Genomic DNA, 19,774 nt, shown 5'->3' on the forward strand with positions numbered 1-19,774 from the left:
TACAAAACTGTCTACGGTCATGATATTTATCCGTTTGTTCTGTAGGACTTTGGAGGTGATAAATTGTGCATTACAGCTATTTAAAGCTTTAAAGTGCCAAATAAATAACTACAGGCAAATTCTGAGGATTCTTAAAAGGAAGGTTTCTGAAGGAAAGGAGGTGAACAAAGCCAGTAGTTTCTTCACGTAGTCTGTTATATGCAGGTGATCAATAAACTAAAACCTTTGGCCATCCAATTTGGGATTCAGAATTTCTTTTAGTCACGTTCAGAGTCTGGCAACTGAAGTTACTGGGATTTGAAAAAGCAAGGTGCAGTCTGCTGCAATATTTTTCTCCAAATCTACTACAAAAATCCTTTCACCTTCACACATACTAAGAAAAACGATTCTATCATTTCTGTGATTTATTAACCCAACAAGCAGAAGTCACACATTAAGCCTGGGTATCTATTGCCCTGTACGTGGGAATTATGTTTTAATTAACCGATTTCTCTAATATGTTGTGTAAGCTTCCTACAGGGGGGTTGAAAAACCCCAAACAGCTGCAAGGCTGAAAGACTCTCTCTACAGTGAGTATTGAGTATGGTGTATTGGTCTGCCTTAAAGAATGCCTCTGGTGACAAATGCAAATTGATGAAGCGAAGAATTGACTAATTGACACATTTAATGAAAACTTAATATTCTGCTGGTGGCAGAGGGAAATTTTAAACTTGCTCTTAGTCAATTGTTATAAATTATTGAATACACATGTTGGAAGCAGAAGGAAGAGAAAAGAAAGCGGTCTTCAAGTGAATCATACCTCTAGAATAGGCCAGAATGGCAATTCAGAGACAGGAAGTTATGAAAGACATTATAAAACTGGTATATCTAAGAACTTTCCACATGTGATTGCCAGTATCCATCATGCAAACTTTACTCCTTCCATAGAAATGATGATTTTTGATGAAATAAATCTGCCTGTCCTATCCATTTACCTGCTGCAGTTCTATGACATATAAATCTATTATTTCTCTGTTATTTATTATTTATTATTAATCTGTTATTTATCTATTAATAGATAATTTATTCTATGCACCATGTTCTACTATTGATTTACTTTTTCTACCAATTAAGTTTTAGCATTTCGATTCCAAACTCATTTGAGATGGTCTAAAGCTGCATATTACACTTGTGTAACTGTCCCTGCAATACATCTTTAAAAGATCATCATCTTTGTTAAATACTGCAGTAGATCTACTCAATAATATTAAGGACAACCAGATGTCTTTGCTAGTTTCTAAACATTTAAATAGTATTGAGAAGTGTATATTGCATCTCTCCTTCCTTCTTCATGTACTTTTTGTTCTGCAACATAGAAAGGCTCTTCACAATGCCTTTTAATGGCTCATTCAACTGTGACCTGTCCAAAGCTCCTGAAATTTTAGCCCAAAGAAGGCGAAGCGTTGGTACCTCTGAGGTTCAGAGCTGAATCAGTCATAGAGACTGAAACAGTCTCTGCCATGGTTAGGAGGTATTTAAACAAAGTCTTAAATATTAGGAGCCAACATTAACTTAGAGCATTGAGCTAGTAGATTTCCTCCTTTTTCATGGCACATTTGATGTGAACTGGAATATTATTATGGTCTTTGCACGATGTCCTAGGCAAAGATTTTAATTAGGTTTATTTGCAGTATGTAGTCCAGACACCAGATGTCAGTGCATGATTCAGAGTATTGCAGAGATGGTCTAAAGTATGGTAAACAGATTGGGAGAAGGTGGAGCACGAGCCTCGTGGATCCATGTTTTCCACTTTCTTTACTGATGGTTGTCTTCCTTTAGAAAGATTTGTTCAATAAGAAACATTATTCTGCACATCAGTTAACAACAGTGATCCAAAACATGACAAAAAACAGGTTTTAAAACAGCTCACTTAAATATTTCTCCAGATTTTATGACAATAATAGGAAGATTGTGCTTGGCAAAATGACAGAATATAAGTCCTATCTTTTAATTTGAAGTATTGCTTTCTGAATTCATTGCAAAGTTGTTCCCATAAATTATAGAAATTGATGAAGCTGGCATTTTTAGCTTAATAACTTGCCATTGGGAAATTGTATTTACCTCTAATCACAATCATCATGCTCAAATAACAATATTGTTATTAATAATTACACAACACAATATAAATTTAAAACATCAGCTAGGAAGCAAGTCCAGGTCACCAATGAAGATTGATTAACAATTATAGCACTCGCAGCCAGAAGAATAATTACAAATCCTTTTTCGTGCAAGTTATTTATGGGTAAGCAGAGATATGAAGGGAAGGAAAATTGTGCAAGTCTTATTGTAGGCATCGGCAGGTAACTGCCCTTTCTACCCTGGGACTAGGCCGAGCACAGCTTTCTCCCAGCTGTGTCCACAGAGAGACCAGGGACAGGATCAGTTATGGAGCATAAAAAGACGTCTGCCTCAGAAACAGCCCTTTTAGGCACCCACAATGGAGAAAAAGGAAGAGATTTAATTTTTACTGTGATTTTTTAGCATTTTGTTAAAGCATTTGGGGTTTCCATGTTTCCACACATGGTCCTGACTTAGAGCTTTAGTTGTCTGAATTTGAGTTCCTGAGTATTCCCAAGCATCTTAGCATGGTGGGGAGGAGATGCTTTTTCTTTTCAGCCCTATGTTCAGTCTATGGGCAGTTACAACAGGTCACTGGAGTTAGACACCTCAGAGAACACATAAATATAAGGGACAAATAGCATTATATACAGAAACACAGCAATTAGAAAAGTATGAGTGGGGCCACACACTCCACTAGACCTGAGTTTATGTAGGTAAAGGCACCCAGATGTGCTGGTTAGCATTACTGTCTAGTCAATGACAACTGACACACTTCTGTAAGTGTGAATGGGCAACTTGTTCTTGCTAAGAATGTGAAAGATAAAAGGTAAAATTCCACCCATCTTCAAAACTAGCAGAGCAGCCTCTGTCAGGAAGAAATAGCAACACTCTGAACAGTGATAGTGACCTTCTCTCTTGTTCAAAAAGGACCTGTGCAGCGTTGTCTTACAAACTGGTGAAGATCTTGGTCTCCACAAAACCAAACAACAAGGATATTTCCATGACTTTTCCTATTGAAGCAAAGATGGAGGAAGGTACAGCGTGCCAGCTGGGGAGCTCTGTGCAGAATGAGCTCTCTGAGAGAGGCAAACCTCGTACGTTTACTGACAGAAGCCTAAAACCCTTGATGCACAAGCATGAAAAGTGACTATCTTCTCTCTACAGTTAGAGGGTGTAATTATGCCCTAACTAGAGCCTGGCACAGCAAATTAGCTCCTGCCTCACCACAGGGCTTCAACATTTTACAATTGCCAGAAAAATCTTTGTTTCAACCCATACTTCCTCCCATCCTCAACTACCACTACACATTTTTTCCCTACTCATTTCCCACTGTCCAAGCACCCTCTCTCCTTTAGACTGTCACATTTTTAACTGAAGAAGTAAGTTAATATGTGGAGTTTCAGTGTGTTCAGTGTCAAGTCTATACTGGCATTTCAGTCCCACAGAGTCAAGAGTCAAACCAGTCTTCAGTGTACATGGTACAAACCATGAGGTTTATGAGATATGTCATGCTTGGAGCCACGTACAGATCTTGGTAAGAAAAAGCCCATTGCATCCCATCCCAGCTGAGGTGAGCATGGGAAGGGCAGGCTGAGCTGTTTGATGGAGGAAAGCACAACTTCCCTTTCATGTTTTGGGCCAAGTATCTGCTCTTTGTACTTGGTGACCAGCTACAAGAAGAGGAACAGCACACTCTTACAGTGGAAACCTGTATGATTTTTATCCATCTCCTTTGCTTATTTTCTTAAAGCCTAAGTCATTCATTGTTAGAGCAATGTTCTGTCTTGACAATGCCCTCATAGGAATGACTCAATTTGAAAACACTCATGAATTACGTGAAAGCTCTGAATGTGCAAGGCTGTCTCTCAGTCAATGGCAAGCAAGAGCCACACTAGGCAGTAATCTTTGCAGACACAGCCACGAGCTAAATTGGTTGATTTTGAAATAACCTTGCAATATTGATGCTCAGATGTATTGATTCAGTCTTTATCTTTCTCTGAAAGAAGAAAGAAAGAAGAAAAGACTGTAAAAATGTGCACAGATGAGGTGTGTGCTCAAATATTTAACATTCAGTGGACTTTGCAGATGTTTTAGTACTTCCGACATCTGGGTCCCTCCTCATTATCACTCTGTGTGCCTCTTACGGACAGCACATCTGAGAAATTAGTACGAAGATGAAGCATAAACACTAAAATACTATTAAAAACATGATTCAAGTGTTTTCTCCAGCAAGTGATATGGAATTCCAAAAGGATGCAGAGACCTAGGTCCTTTGCAGTGAACTTCAGAGTTATGCCAGCTGAAAATCTGGCATTCTAACTAATTCTAATTCAGTATTAGAACAGGATAGAGAAACCTCATAGCAAAAACACCTTCCAGATACACTTGTAGGGGCCAGGAGAGTGCCTCTGAGTGCATTGATGGATGAATGCTCACTTTAAGATGCAAGCAAAATCATTTTAGACTACATTGCATTATAAACAAGCTGCCACCAAGCTGCTGTATAAATCACCTCAGAAACTGGGTGTCAGCCCAGGTTGTGGAAGCAATTCAAAATCAACCTGTCAGAGGTATTCCTCCATCCTGTGTCCAGAGATGGATGTGAAACGAGCCAGGACTGATGAGTGCAAATCCCTGCATAAGTCATTGTGTTGTAAGAGTCAAATGGTGTGTCAGCAGAAAAACATTGCTCTCAGGACCTCTTGCTGTGAAAAATGTTGTATCCCCATCATCTGTGGAGGACAACTGGATCCCATCAGCACCAAAGCCCTATGGAGAAACATTCTTTTGTCATCAGAAAAAAAACCTAAAATGCAGTGGTCACAAAATGCAATCTGACCTTGATTTGGACAGGTATGACATGTTCTCTCTCTGCCACTCCTGATTGCTACTAGAGCAGCTTAACTCTGTAATTCATTGAAAAGCAGATGAAATCTTAAAATCAGACCAGAGTATAACCAGGCTGCTCCATATTCATTCCACATTCATTGCTGGCTCACTCTGTCTGCTTTTCATCTTCAAAATAGTGATGTCCATCTCATGCCTGTGTCATCTTGGACTGGGAACAAGCTGGTGCAACCAGACTGGGACATATTGTTATATATATCCACAAATATTAGCTACAACCTGATTCATCCATCACAGACTTTTCCTCTCATTGACTCACATTTGAATTATAAAACCAAATGAATTATTTAATGGAGCAAGGTAAATCTCTCAGTTATAAACATCTGTTTGGGACACCTTTGTCTTACTTACAGAACACAGCTGCAGTAAGAAAACGTGCTTGCCCAGAGCAGCTTACAGGTAAAATACATCAAGAAGAAAAGTTTGTTGTTGTTTGCTCTTTTTTCTAATGTCATACCTGGCAAAATGACACCTAGAAGTGTTAAGATGTAAGTCAAAAGATGCACAAAGCTGAGAGCTGAGCTCAATCTTGCTGAGCTGGGTTTCCATACCACCCAACAGAAGAAAGAGGAAGATTTATCCATTTTTCATCTTTAAGATTATATAAAATAATCAAAGATTTATCCTTAAAAAAATAAGGATAAGACTCATGCATCTTTTTTTCTCTGAAATTTCAGCTGAGTTTCTAAATAGAGTAAGGTACATGAGAAATTAATAATGATTATATACCTTTCACAACACAATATTAAATTAATTCCGAAAGTTCTCTCTCATTTCTGCTTTAAGAATGGAGAAACTGGGTGCCCATAGGTAAGTACCACTCTTCATTATCCTGCAAATCACTGAAACAGAAGGAAGCACAGAAATAGGAACCATTCCAAATGGAAAGGCTTTTCTTTCCCACTGAATCCATCACCAGGTGATTTTATCCTCCTCGTAAGTGGATCACTCTCCACCCTGCAAACATGAAGAGATTTTTTTCCATAATGAAAAAAAAAATTAAAAATAAAATTTAAAAAGCAAAATTTAAAAAATAAACAGGAGATATTTTTGTCCACAATATTCTTACAGTCTGTCTCAAAAGAAATATTTTGTACACTTGAACTTTTAAATTAGAAACTTAGGTCCATGATGAGGACACATGTATCTTTTTATAGAATCATAGAATCACAGAATAGTCAGGGTTGGAAAGGACCTGAAGATCATCCAGTTCCAACCCCCCTGCCATGGGCAGGGACACCTCACACTAAACCATGTCACTCAAGGCTCTGTCCAACCTGGCCTTGGACAACTGACAGGGATGGAGCATTCACAACTTCCCTGGGCAACCCATTCCAGTGCCTCACCACCCTTACAGGAAAGAACTTCTTCCTTATATCCAAACAGGTGCTATATATCCTATACTAATACATCCATATACATCCTATACTTGCGAAAATTCTGGGCATGTGTTATTTACATTATCTGCATGTCCTCAGCCCTGCATGTCTTTATGTAAAAGGCACTTCATCCATTCGCCACAATTCTCTTCTTTAAGGACCTTTTCAATGCAAGGCTTAAACATGTTAAGCCTTAGAGCCTTGAGAACTGATGCTCCAGAGGGTAGCTGTAAGGAACCATTTCAAAGGGATGCAGAAAGGTCAAGCTCTGTCTCTGGGCTTGGCTTCAATGGTTTTGTGACCTCAGTTAAATCTCTCCATTACAGAACCCCTCTCTTGATTCAACTGCTAAATAGGGATAGCAGCACAGACCTTCACTGAAAGCTTCTGAGGGCAAATCCATGAATCAGTTTGAAGTGAGAGTGATGAGAGCAACTAAAAGGCATTGTAAAATCACAAGCCTGTAAGCCATCGTATTCCCAAGGTTTGTTAGTCCTGTAGTGTTGGCCTACTCACAGCCACTGCTTTCTTCCACAGCCTTTCCTCCATTATCCGGCTCTTGTGATCTTTGGTCGCTACCTGCCACTTTGCTTTGATTGAGTTTTGGCTGGGTGGTAGCATAGCCAAGCTTAGATCCTCCCCAAATTCTACTGTTCACAGCAGTCAGCAATACAAACAAAACTGATTCTGGTTACTGCCAAGGTTTGGGGCCATGTCCCAGTGTGGAACTAGAAAGAGTTAAAACTGGTCACAAGTCCTAAAGAGTCAAGCATGTGGTAACCATGGGATTTCTGCATCCCCCTTGTAGGTGTTAACTCCACTGGCAATCACGGTGTGCTGGTGCACATCTCCATAAGCTTCCAAAGTGGAAACCTTCCAGTGCAAACCCCTAAGCCACGACACGTTATCTGAAGTCCCTCTATCAATGACTTTAGGTTGGGTTTGTGTCTGTTGTGCTTTCTGAGGAGCAGGCGCTGTGTATTCTAGTTTGTGATGCTTGGCTGTGTATCTTTGCTCTTGGATTTGTTGATGTGCTATCCATCAGACCTCCAAAAGGGAAGATAAGAAACAGTTGGCTTCCAGATTCACCAGGAGGATATCCAAGGACAGAAACAGCAAGCTGCTTTACAAAGACCAAAATCATTATTCACAGGGAAAGTTCTCATTGTGTTGTTCTGTTCTTCAAATAAGAAGTCACTGTGCCCCCCTTGAGTGGAAAACAATTTCCTGATCAGTGACAGCTCCAAATGTCAACAGCAACAACTTGAAACCAGTGCCATTCACTTTACAGGCCTGTAGCAGAGCCATATGTATCTACTTTGCCTACATTGCCTGCTTTCACACATCCACTTTTCTTTCCCTCTTCAGTGAAGGGTACCTCCAGTTCTCTTCAGTTAGTAAAGTGGGTGATGGACAATTCTCTGTCTTTGTGTCTGAATGAAGATTAAAATGAATGCCTCAGAGAGTGCTTTTTGGAGAACCTTATGGCAAGTCCCACTGAACAATGTCAAGTAGAGACAAACTGAAGAGAGTCGTTCAGTATCTGATCTTCAGGAGCCAAGCAGTAAATTGAAACAAATGGGATCTCAGCTAGCTAAGTAACAGTGGCATTTGTCATACTCGAAGAACCTAACTGGTACTGTCTGGAGACTACCTATGAAAGACCAGACCATGACATCTTGGCTTACAGCAAAGCATTCTTGATTATGGTTTCTGTGACAGCAATATTGAGATGCTTCAGCTGAGATTAAGGCCTGGGAAGCAAACAGACAAGACAAGCTGTGTGGAATTACTTTCAAGAAGCTGTCTAAAGCATCATTTACATTTGGGAGCTTAATCTTCCTCTTCAAAAAATGATTGAGGTTATGTCTAGGGGACTTTAATACCTGAAACATCAGGTCTTCCTTGCCCATATTCAGCTCCAAGTTGGGTTGCTGGACTTCGTTCACACAAGTTGTCTAAATAAATACCTGAGACTATCACATGTGCATTCTCTGTGGCACCAGGCAGTGATGATTTTTGGGATGCAGCGTTCCCTGTGGTTTTCTCCCATGACAGGAGTTAGACGTGGCAGTAATATGCTACGTGTATCTGGGCTTGAGGCTTCTGGATATTGGCTGTGGTTCTGCCATCTCCGTACCTTAGTGCTTGGGGTACACATCACAGTGCCAGCAACTGAGTGATGCATTGCAGCAGGATCAAAAGAGCAAGTCTCCCACTTGAAGAACTTGGTTAATGGGCTATGAGCACTGCACAGAGAAAGCATTTGGCTCCATCCCTCCTGTGTTTGAAGTACTGCTGCTCTCAGCCACCTGAGTGAAGACTTCCCAAACTCAACTTTGTCTGGGAAGAGGGGTCAATGGGTTGGGGGAAAGGGGAATTTGCAGACATGGGTTGGGATCCACAGATTTCATGCTTCTCTCAGTCTTTTGCCTGCTGCAAGTGGATATGTGACCTCCCTGGTGTGTGATGCTGCCTTCCCACAAGTCCCAGGAAAAGATGTCTTTCTCTTGCACAGCTCCAAAACTGAATTCCATATTGCTGAGCTCCCTTTTAACTAATTGCATATCGTACACATATGTTAGGAAATATGGTCGCAGTTGATAGAAGCTAATGATTTCTGTTAATTCTGCTAATTGAGAGGCAAGGATAGCTTGTTAATGAGTGACTAATTGAGACTTGAGTTAATAACTCTTCAGCTGAACTTGCTTAGATTGCTGGCCATTTCTCAATATTCTTTAGGGAGACCAGTCCTCAGAAATGCATGTGGCAAGTTCTCTGCAGCCATTAAAGCAACTGGGTTCAAGTGCTTAAAAAGTGAAAAATACAAACACACAGGAGATAAGAGCCTTAAATTATAAATAATTGGCTGAGATAATCACTCCAGCATCTGAGTGCTTGAACTTCCATCCTCCATAAAAATTATGGGTTCTATCCCTTTCTCCCAGTGACAAGCATGTGAAAGTCTGAGCAATTATAATTTTGGAAAGGAGTAATTAAAGATCATATTACTGAACTTGTGTGAGAGCAGACAGGACAGAGTTAAAGCCATCTGTGACAGCTTAACTAGAAAAGCCAGTATTAGTCATATATTTGATGTATCTGTTAATTACTGGCATGGGAAGAAAACAAATCAGTGATTTTTGTGCCTCCCCATCACTAAGGGTTTCAGTTTCTAGCTCTGTTACAGACTTAGGAGCACCCCTGGCTACATCATTTAGACTAGGATATATCTTACTAAATACAGAAGTCTGCACCTGACTTACTGCATGGACTTTCTTTGCAGACAAGGAACAGGTAGCCAGCTCCCACATCTACACACTTGAAGTGAAGGAACATTTGGTCCTACAGTGTGACAAGCACAATGTGGTTTCTCAGGCAACACAACCTCCCCATGCACCACATGGTTGGACATTGCCCGTGTTTCAGTAGCACAGTGGATTTGTCTCAAGCTACACAAAAGAGGAGGTACCTGGGGAAGACCTTGTCAGGAGGAGTTATACCTATCCTTGGCCATAGCTGAAGAGGAAAAATGTGCCCAAAAAAGGAGCATGAACTGTTCCTGCAGGAATCATTGGAATCCATGAATATCCATGATTTAAAAGGCATACTGCCCAAGAAGTCATGCTTCTCTTTAACTCTTTATATGTGTTAATATATGTTAAATCTTACAGGGGAATAGAAGAAATTTGGGGAGGGACTTCTTACAAGGGCACATAGGGATAGGACAAGAGGGAATAGTTTTAAACTGAAAAAGGGGAGATTTAGATTAGATACCAGGAAGAAATTCTTTAGTGTGAGAATGGTGAGAATCTGACACAGGGTGCCCAGAGAAGCTGTGGCTGCCCCATCCCTGGCAGTGTTCAAGGCCAGGTTGGACAGGGGCTTGGAGCAACCTGGTCTAGTGGAAGGTGTCCCTGCCTGTCGCAGGGGGTTGGAATTGGATGAGCTTTAATGCCCCTTTTGACCCTAATCACTCTATGTTTCTATGATTCTGTGATTATATCTTCACTGTCAGTTAAACATGATCCAAACTTACGCCCAAATGGATTCATCCATACACGCCCTCAGAGAGCAAACAGGCACATACCTAAACAATGAAATGGGAAATGTTGTAGATGTTCCCTTCTACTGCAGCTGACATCAGCACTGTATCAAGCTTGGTGCAGATTCAAAGAAAGGTCAGTCCGAGCTTTGAACACTTTGCAAATCAAGCAAAATGCATGTGGTTGGCAGTGTGATATTGCCCAGATGTCCCTTACCCACTGCCACAGAAAGCATCTCATCACGTGGTGAAATACATCATCCTCCTCCTGACTTACCAGGACCTCGAGCCATCATCAACCCAGTGCAGCATTAATGTTCACAAGTAAACCTGTTCAGCTATGGCACATGGAACATAAAGGAGGGGACTAGCCACCACCGAAATCTGCATTCCTGCTGCAATAGCTTTGCTTTATAAGCTGTAGTGTAGTTCATAAGTTATAAGCTGTTTATAAATGCTTGTAAGTTTGTAAACTGTGGTATAATCCAACAGAGTAACATCATTTGTGCATTTCAAAAACATGTTGTTCTGGGACTTGTAATGCAAAAAAGTAGAAGTAACAAGAGTAGATGCCAGGTCAGTTCTCCAAGGAGAGAATGGAGTGCCTCATCAATCATCCAATATTTCTGAATCTCTTTCAGGTCACAGCATCACCAGCCATTTAAAATGTATTCATAAATGTCACTAATGGATTATCACGGCATCCTGAGGAAAAAAAAAGCTACATTTATTTATGCATGGAATGTCAATTAAATTGAGATAGATATTGAAATTAATAAGTAGCCAGTAAAATTTAAAGTGCACAATTGATTTTAGATCCTCTGTTATATGCACAGCATGTAATTACTAGTAGTAAATCTAAAATGAAAATATAGAAGCTTATGAGCTGCTTCAGTGCAGTTGCTCATTTAGATCCACATAAATCCAGGGGACACACATTAGAAGTGCCAGCACTAGCATTAAAGGACAGCTATAACTACAACCTTCATGGAAGGAAAACAAGAAAAAAAATCTTTTATAGCATATAAAGAGAAAAAATATATATAACTCATCAGAGAAGCTAATGACCATGTGCTGATGTTTCTGTGTTGGGGGTAAAAATGAATAGAATAACTATTTGTTAACATGCAGGGTACAAAATGAAAATACCAGGAGATTCAAATATTAACATTTCTTTAGACAAATAAAGGAAATTAGCACACTGTAGTGCATCTAGAACTATTAACAGCCAAGTTCATTAGGTACTTTTTACTGCAAACAGTACTGCAAACAGTTTGTAATGAAGTTTAATATGTGTTGTGCTTGAAGTGTAATGAGAGGCTTCAATGATTCATGCAAAGCTACACTCTGTTCTGTTCTGGTTCCATTTTTATGCCATGCTTATCACCTCAGTATCTGAGTTTCTGAGACATTAATATTCCACTTGCATTCTAAGCCATTTTTGTAGGTAAATCCTTTGGTCTCAGAGTCTCGTCTTCTAAATGTGATACAGGCTTCTATCGATGTTCTGAAATTTCAGTTACTGTTGGCTAGTACTTTTGCTAGCTACCAAAAGGGACTCAATATATTGTTATGATCTGTTACATAAGATCAGGTCTGTCCATGTTATTGTCATTGTATCACCCATTAGGGATCAGTCAATGAAGAAAAAAAAATCTTCATAATCTTGGAAGTTAATAAATATCATTAGGGAATTAAAAATTTATGTCAGAATCTGGTGGGACTTTAGTGGCAGTGGGCATCCCTACCCATAGAAGGCAGAGAGACGTATTTCACCTACTGAGATCTTCAAACCACAGGCTGGTGAAAAGTTTCAGCCAAGTTAAGCTAAAACCAGCTGCCACACAATGGAGGGGTTTGGTTTTGGATCCAGATCCAGAGACAGTGACCTGCCCAGGATGAAGCTCAGTGGACTAAACACATATGCCTAATGTCATTGTAGATGCTGTAATGGATTCATTCCTCATCCCACCTGACTTTCCAGAGCAGCAAGTCCATCGCATGTCCTGTAGCACATCTGATACGTCCATGAGAGTGTCTTAAATAGCTCAGTGTTTCTTATGCACAGAGTTAAAGACTAGGATGAATCCTCCAAAGGGCCCCAAAATTATAACAGAATCCTACATTTAGGCTCTTAATCCATGCCATTTACTTGCATAGCCTAGTGACAAAGGTATCACTATATTCCTCTGTAAGGGTGAAAAATCTTGGGACTATTGTCATTTGGATGTAAATCTTCATCCCATACTAGATCTGAGTCAATAGTTGAGGAGATAATCCCCATTCTGTTGGCTGTGATTAATGGGAGAGGGCATACAGAGCACATCAAATGGCATTTAGCTGCCACGCTTCATAGTTGAGGCTGTCTCATAGGAAGACAAGCTTACTCTTTGGTTTCAGGTTTAGAGCAAACATATTGATTTAGAACAGATTATTCATCTGGGAACATAAAAGGAAAAAATATCTCCAAGATCCACAGTTGTTCCAGTATTTGAATGGGAACAAAAGAAACTTAGACTCTGAATTTCATGGGAAGATAATTCAGAGACTTCAAAATACAAATAATAGGCTTGGTGTCTGTGAATGCAGACTTCTGAATTTTTTTAATAAGCTGTAGCCACAGACATTTTATGATGGATAGAAACATAAAGCAAACAACAAGAATCAACTGTTCTTTGTAAAGCAAAAACACTCTCAGGTATTTTTGGATACCAGGCATACAAAATTACCTTTGCAGATAACTGGTCTCTGAGTGGTGATAAACAGATATGTCAGAAGAGGCTTTAAGGTATATATATAATTTTCTTTAATCCTCCTAAACAAACCACGGTCACTCAACCATTATATTTGCAAAAGGGGTTAGTAACACAATCTTAGAAGGAAGTTTTATGTTAAGAGTGGCACCCATCAGCTTTCAAGAGTATGGGCAGAGTCAGTGAATTCAAGAGGGTATTTGGTTATAGTTTGTCTCTGTGCTTTGAAATATTGCCCAGAATAGCTGGGTCCCAAACTGAACTAGGTTAATAAAACACAACATTATAGTTAGCAATGCTGCTGATGATAAGAAGGTCATCTGGATTCCATGATTTTTTTCTTTAAGAAGTAAATCACAGCAGTTACCCAAATGAATCTCACCTTCCTGACTGCTCCATAGCCTATGCCAAAGGAGATTACTATGGACTACCACTACCATCAGCATAAGCAACCTGCTGTGTAAGAAGCAAAAAATAATGAAGCCTATCTTTTTGATGTCTCCTCTTTTCCCTTTATCATCTCCCCTGCAATCCTATCCTACCATGATGCCTACAGTAGGAAACAGTGTGCTTACAGCTACATGTGTGCTGGCAAGCTGGTGAGTGAACATGTGCCGATCATCTATCCTGGCTGGACAGGATGCACTAGTGACTTCAGCCAGATTCCCAGCAAAAACATCAGTTTGGATATCTCTTCTTCATCAGGCTTTTACATCTCTTGTAGGAATTTAATTGCCTTTGACACCTCTATACCTACTTCAAATACAGTTGAAATTCACCAGCATTTTTAAAAGGTATTCAGAAGGACATGATAGTGAACATGGATGAAAAAGAACAATATCAAAACTATTCTCATGTGACACATTCACTTTTCATCTGTCTCAATAAAACTCTACTCCCATTTATTCCCACTGGATATGGGTCCTTCAGATATTACAAAAATTTAGAGGTGGGGAAGAAAATCTTCTTTACTGCTTACAAAGAACAGGGACATTTGGGATTTGATTTCTACATTTTCAGCCAGCATTTTCCCTAGATCCTCTGTACAGTAAAATACATATTCAACCCTGAAATCAATGTTCTCAGAAGATGGGAAGCTGACTGAGTCATTATGGGAAGAAAAACAAATTATCATCATCCCCTTAATGTTAAAACAGCTCCCACCCTCCAAATCCCACCCCTAGTACTGCCTGATTTCATATTCTGGCTTTACATTTTCAAGGCCAGGTTAACAGAGCCTTGTGCTACATGATCTAGTGTGAGGTGTCCCTGCCCATGGCAGGGGATTGAAACTGGAGGATCTTAGAGTCCTTTCCAACCCAAACCATTCTATGATTCTATATAAATACAGTTTCATGCATATTCATGTATTCCTGAAATGTCTCTGTCTTCTCTGTTCCCTATTCTTTTCAGAGCACTGGGTTCAGGTAACTTGAAGAATTAATGCATAACAATCTATTTTTATTCTGTTGACACATTGCAAACCTATGGCACTCAAATCACATTCAGCCAAGCAGACCTGTGCTCTAGGGGCTGGATGAGACACGCGTACAGGAGCATGTCACCAGCATCCCCATTGCTTTGCAAATTGGCCCCCAAGAGACATCTTGGCAAATATTCCCACAGCAACAAAAAGCTTTACCTGATAGAATCCTAAACATTCTAATACAGAAGCGTTGCTTTCTTTACACTGCATTTGGTCTATTTGAAGTCTTCCAGATCTAAAGCCAGAGGCATGATAACAGCTAATGTATTTTTCACCTGAGATGCAAGGCACCTTCTTCTACTCATCTAAAAGACCAGAATTATGATCCTGAGAGGACTGTAAATTATATCAACTCATTTTGCCCAGGGTAGTGGATTTTTCCAGACCTCTTCAGTGCACTTTTACAGAAATATGCTGATTTAAAACCAGAAAAAGCACAAAAGAGAAAAGGACTGGGATGGGCACTGGCCAAAATGCAATGTCCTTTTCAGGGTGACAGTTTTTGTATGGTTTCTTGAAAAAGCTTACATTATCACAGTCTGTGAGTGTGTGTCTCTGCTGGTCCTTCACCTGCTTGGACAGAATCAATCTGACTTTATACAGAGGGAGAAGTCCCAAAGATATGAAGTTCTCATGCATCTAATGGAAACTGGGATCTCAAATCTGACTTCATCACCTATCAGGCACTTGTAAATCTATATAAGACCCATATAAGAAAGAGATATTACAAATACCCCTAAAGCTTCAGAGTTTCTAGCTTGATGTTAAACATCTGAGGATGCAAACAGGAGCTCCCACCCCTCTTCTCTCAGTAGCTCATAGAAATCACTTCTTCCTTATTTCCAACACTCAGGGGATGATTTGCTTTAAGGGCATCATAGCTAGTCACAAGGAGCATGATGCTCTTTATCTGCAGAGCAGCGCACCAGAATGAATCCTTAAGGAGGTATGCAATAAGCTTGTTATTATAGTATCAGATACTGAGTGAGGCTCCTGATCTACAAAATATTCTTAGATTGCCAGATTTACTGTTGAAATAGTGAAAAGGGGATGGAAAGAGGAGAATGATGCATAAAAATTAAAAGCAGCCAGCAGCAAACCATGTTCTCTAGCAGTGGCATAGTCAGGAGCAGAAACAATAAACCCCACAAAACCAAACCCAAAACCAACAGTGCCTAGAAACTGTCCCTAATTGAATCCCATTCCAGTTCTCCTGCAATTCAGTTCTGTACTTTTGTCAATGGCCAGTGCTGAAACACTAAAGGCATTTGAAGACTATCACAGGAGTCACATCTACTAACTTCAGATGTCTTCAGGGTAGAATTTTTAACAAGTGATCCTGGGCGTCTTGGAAGTAATTAAGATCAAGTTAATAAAGTTGAGAAGTTTTAGAGCATAAAAATGTACCCATCTCATTTAGAGTGAGCTGGAACACATCTGAAAATCCACTGTGCCACAGAGACCAATGTAACCAAATGAATCTCACTTCTGCATCCTACCTGCCAACCGATGGAAAACAGGCCTAAGAGCAGACTTACCTGGGATGCAGGTGGGTTGTGCGAGCAAATACAGGTATATCTAGGCTAAAGCCTCATCTTCTGTGAACATAAACTGGAATCTTAACACCACCTAACAACTGAGGGGTAACTGCTATGTGCACCAAACATCCAGATATTACAACAGGTCTCTCCTTGGTGTCAGCATGTCAAGAATCAACAACTCCAGGATATGCGGAGCTGCAGACACAAGATGAAGAAGCAGCTCCTTTTGTTTGCCCATCAGTTCTTCCTGAAAAGACCTAGGAATTTCAGAAGTGCTTTTTGTGACAGTTCTGGAGGCATTAATTCTGTTCTACATTGCCACGTCCCTGAGCTGCTTCCCTGGCTGGTTTATAGAACCCTGAACAGTTTCCTTAGGTTTTATATCCTTCTCTGCGTGGATCAATATCAGAAAGGTGTTTAGTCACATCAGGAAAGTGATCCATTATGTGAAGCACCTTCCTAGCATGAAAAGCCATTACATTTATTTTTCTAATGCAGCTAAGTAGACATTACTATTTGTAATTAACTGTTTAAATGCAGACTGACAGATTCCTCTGTGCTCATACCATCCTCAGACTGCTCTGAAAATCAGTCTTGAAATAGCACTGACTTTTTCCTGATTTTTCTATCCAAACATGGTTCTGTGCATGGACCATGCTTGCCTTGGTCCTACTCTTACACAAAGCTGACTAAGGGCAAGTATTTGTGGAGGTGGGGAAATTTTTGTCATAGTCATCACTTTGGATAATAAATGTATGTCAAGTATTGCCCTCTCCTGGTGAGATTTGGGAGGTCAGATCCTAATTTGTAAGTTTATTTATACTTGAGTGGCCAAGATTCTCATGTTAGATGAGTTTAGAGGGGTGTCTACGCCTTCATATATATTTCCAAATGCCTGAATTGGTGACAATTTTTCATAGGAGTGAAAGGATGAGGAAAAGCTGCTTCTGTAGGTTAGATTCTCTATATTTTGGAACTGAAGGAGATAAACACATGGTTCGTTGTTTCTTCTATAGAATATCTGAAAAGAGGAGAAGAAGAAAACAAACATTTTCATTTGTGACTTTCATGAAAACCCAAAATCTCATACCAAAAAATAATCAAATCTCCTGAGTGCTGTCCATCTTAGTCCTCCAAATAAAATGCTGTTGAATTATCAGCTCTACTACCAAAGGATGGATAATGGAATGGGTCCCTATCTGTGCTTTCTGCTCACTCACCTACTGATCGAAAGCCACTGTCATCATGCTGTGATGGGGGGACAGCCCACCTACAGCACAGGTCACAAGGCACGCACTACACTGAAGGTATGTCCCTACAGCAGATGTATCTCCTGGGGCAGGTGGATAGAATCATAGAATAGTTAGGGTTGGAAAGGACCTTAAGATCATCCAGTTCCAAACTCCCTGCCATGGGCACGGACACCTCACACTAAACCATGTCACCCAAGGCTTTGTCCAACCTGGCCTTGAGCACTGACAGGGATGGAGCATTCACAACCTCCCTGGGCAAACTATTCCAGGGCCTCACCACCCTAACAGGAAAGAATTTCCTCCTTATATCCAGTCTAAACTTCCCCTGTTTAAGTTTTAATCTGCTACCCCTTGTCCTATCACTACAGTCCCTAATGAAGTGTCCCTCTCCAGCATCCTTGTAGGTCCCCTGCAGATACTGGAAGGCTGCTATGAGGTCTCCATACAGCTTCGCTTCCCCAGGCTGAACAGCCCCAACTTCTTCCAGTCCCCTGATCATCCTCGTGGCCTCCTCTGGACTTGTTCCAACAGTTCCATGTCCTTTTTATGCTGAGGACACCAGAACTGCACACAATACTCCAGGTGAGGTCTCACAAGAGCAGAGTAGAGGGGCAGGATCACCTCCTTCGACCTGCTGGTCATGCTCCTTTTGATGCAGCCCAGGATACGGTTGGCTTTCTGGGCTGCAAGCTCACACTGAAGCTGGCTCATGTTCACTTTCTCATCGACCAGCACCCTCAAGCCCTTCTCCACAGGGCTGCTCTGAATCTCTTCTCTGCCCAACCTGTAGCTGTGTCTGGGATTGCTTCGACCCAGGTGTAGGACCTTGCACTTGGCATGGTTAAACTTCATGAGGTTGGCATCAGCCCACCTCACAAGCGTGTTGAGGTCCCTCTGGATGGCATTCCTTCCCTCCAGCTTATCTGGCAAACCACACAGCTTGGTGCCATTGGCAAACTATGCTCCATGGCTCTTCAGGTGCCCCCACAAGCCTCACATATCCTATCCCTTGCCTCCATTTTCACTCCATTTTCACTCCTTTATTCATATATCATCCATTGCTTCATATGCACTTCAGAGTATACAATCCCTTTTCTCAAACTCTGCCTTCAAGTGCTCTCTTTTTCTTTGAAAACATCCTTTTAAATCAGCCTCTTCAAACTGACCTTTCTGCTTTTCTCACATTAAGTGATCAATCTACCTGTTTTCTGGTTAACTGTTTCATTTTTACACCTATTTCCCATGAAAATCAAGCCTAGGTGGTCTTAGTCACCTTGTGTATGCCTGTATGTGCACTGCCAATAACTTCTGAACTCATTAACTGTAACAACAGAAGAGCCTGAAGCCTCCTGTACAATTACATTTCATGCAAATAGGAGGCTGGATGCAGAAGACAGATCTTACAGACACCGCCACTACATGAAAATAAACAAGCATAAATCTTGGCATAGACGCAAAAACCCACGTGGGAGAGAGCCTTTTCCAGGTGCCCCAAGCACAACAAAAGCTTCAGTCACACTTTAAGCCTCGCTTGAAGCCAAAGCCAATCTACCACAAGACACGCACTCGCAGGCTAAGAAATCTAATTTATTCCAGAAGTCCTGAAGTAAAATTTGGGTTCATTCCATGTAATATCCTAATTAGTTTTGCATGCAAGCTAAAAGACAGTAACAAAATTTAGGCCAATAGATATTATACTAAGGTTTTTTAGGTGGTTTAATTCAGAATCTAGAAAGTATTTTTCCCATTGAAGGCAGAAGGGGATGAAGAGAGCTGTCATATGTGGATGGTACTCATATATTTCCATTCTGTGCCAGTAAGTCTGAAGATGCTGAAGGCCTTCTGTGATGTGTTTTGCTAGACGTCTTCATGGAACAGGCTTGCTCTCAGACCCTACGCAAGTGTTTTCATCCCTTTGTGTATTGCAGGTAGGCAATCTCTGCAGTAAGCAACAGAAAAGCGAGGCTTGCTGTGATAATACCTGCAGTAAAGAGACAGGAATTGCTGGATAACATTTTTTTTCCACTTTCCTACCCATTCAGTAGTTTCTATCATCATTTGTTGGATTGCACTGCTGTTACTTATAAATGATTGGCCAGCCTCCTTGACACAGTGAAATCGCTGAATTTTTTCTCATTCTTTGATTGATTTTTGTTGCTCAATTTAGCTATTTTTTTCTCCTGTTAGGATTTGCTTTTTTCATCTACACACTACTGGATTTATTTATATCGTGGTGTCAAAGGGCTCACAAACACGATGCTTGTTATGTATTAGTGCGTGGTGTGTGCCCCTTATTTTCTTCTGGTTATG

This window comes from Pezoporus wallicus, unplaced genomic scaffold (genome assembly GCF_028554395.1).
Source record: "Pezoporus wallicus isolate ANWC-B61680 ecotype Strahan unplaced genomic scaffold, APGP_CSIRO_Pwel_v1 contig_7545, whole genome shotgun sequence".
Taxonomy (NCBI): domain Eukaryota; kingdom Metazoa; phylum Chordata; class Aves; order Psittaciformes; family Psittacidae; genus Pezoporus; species Pezoporus wallicus.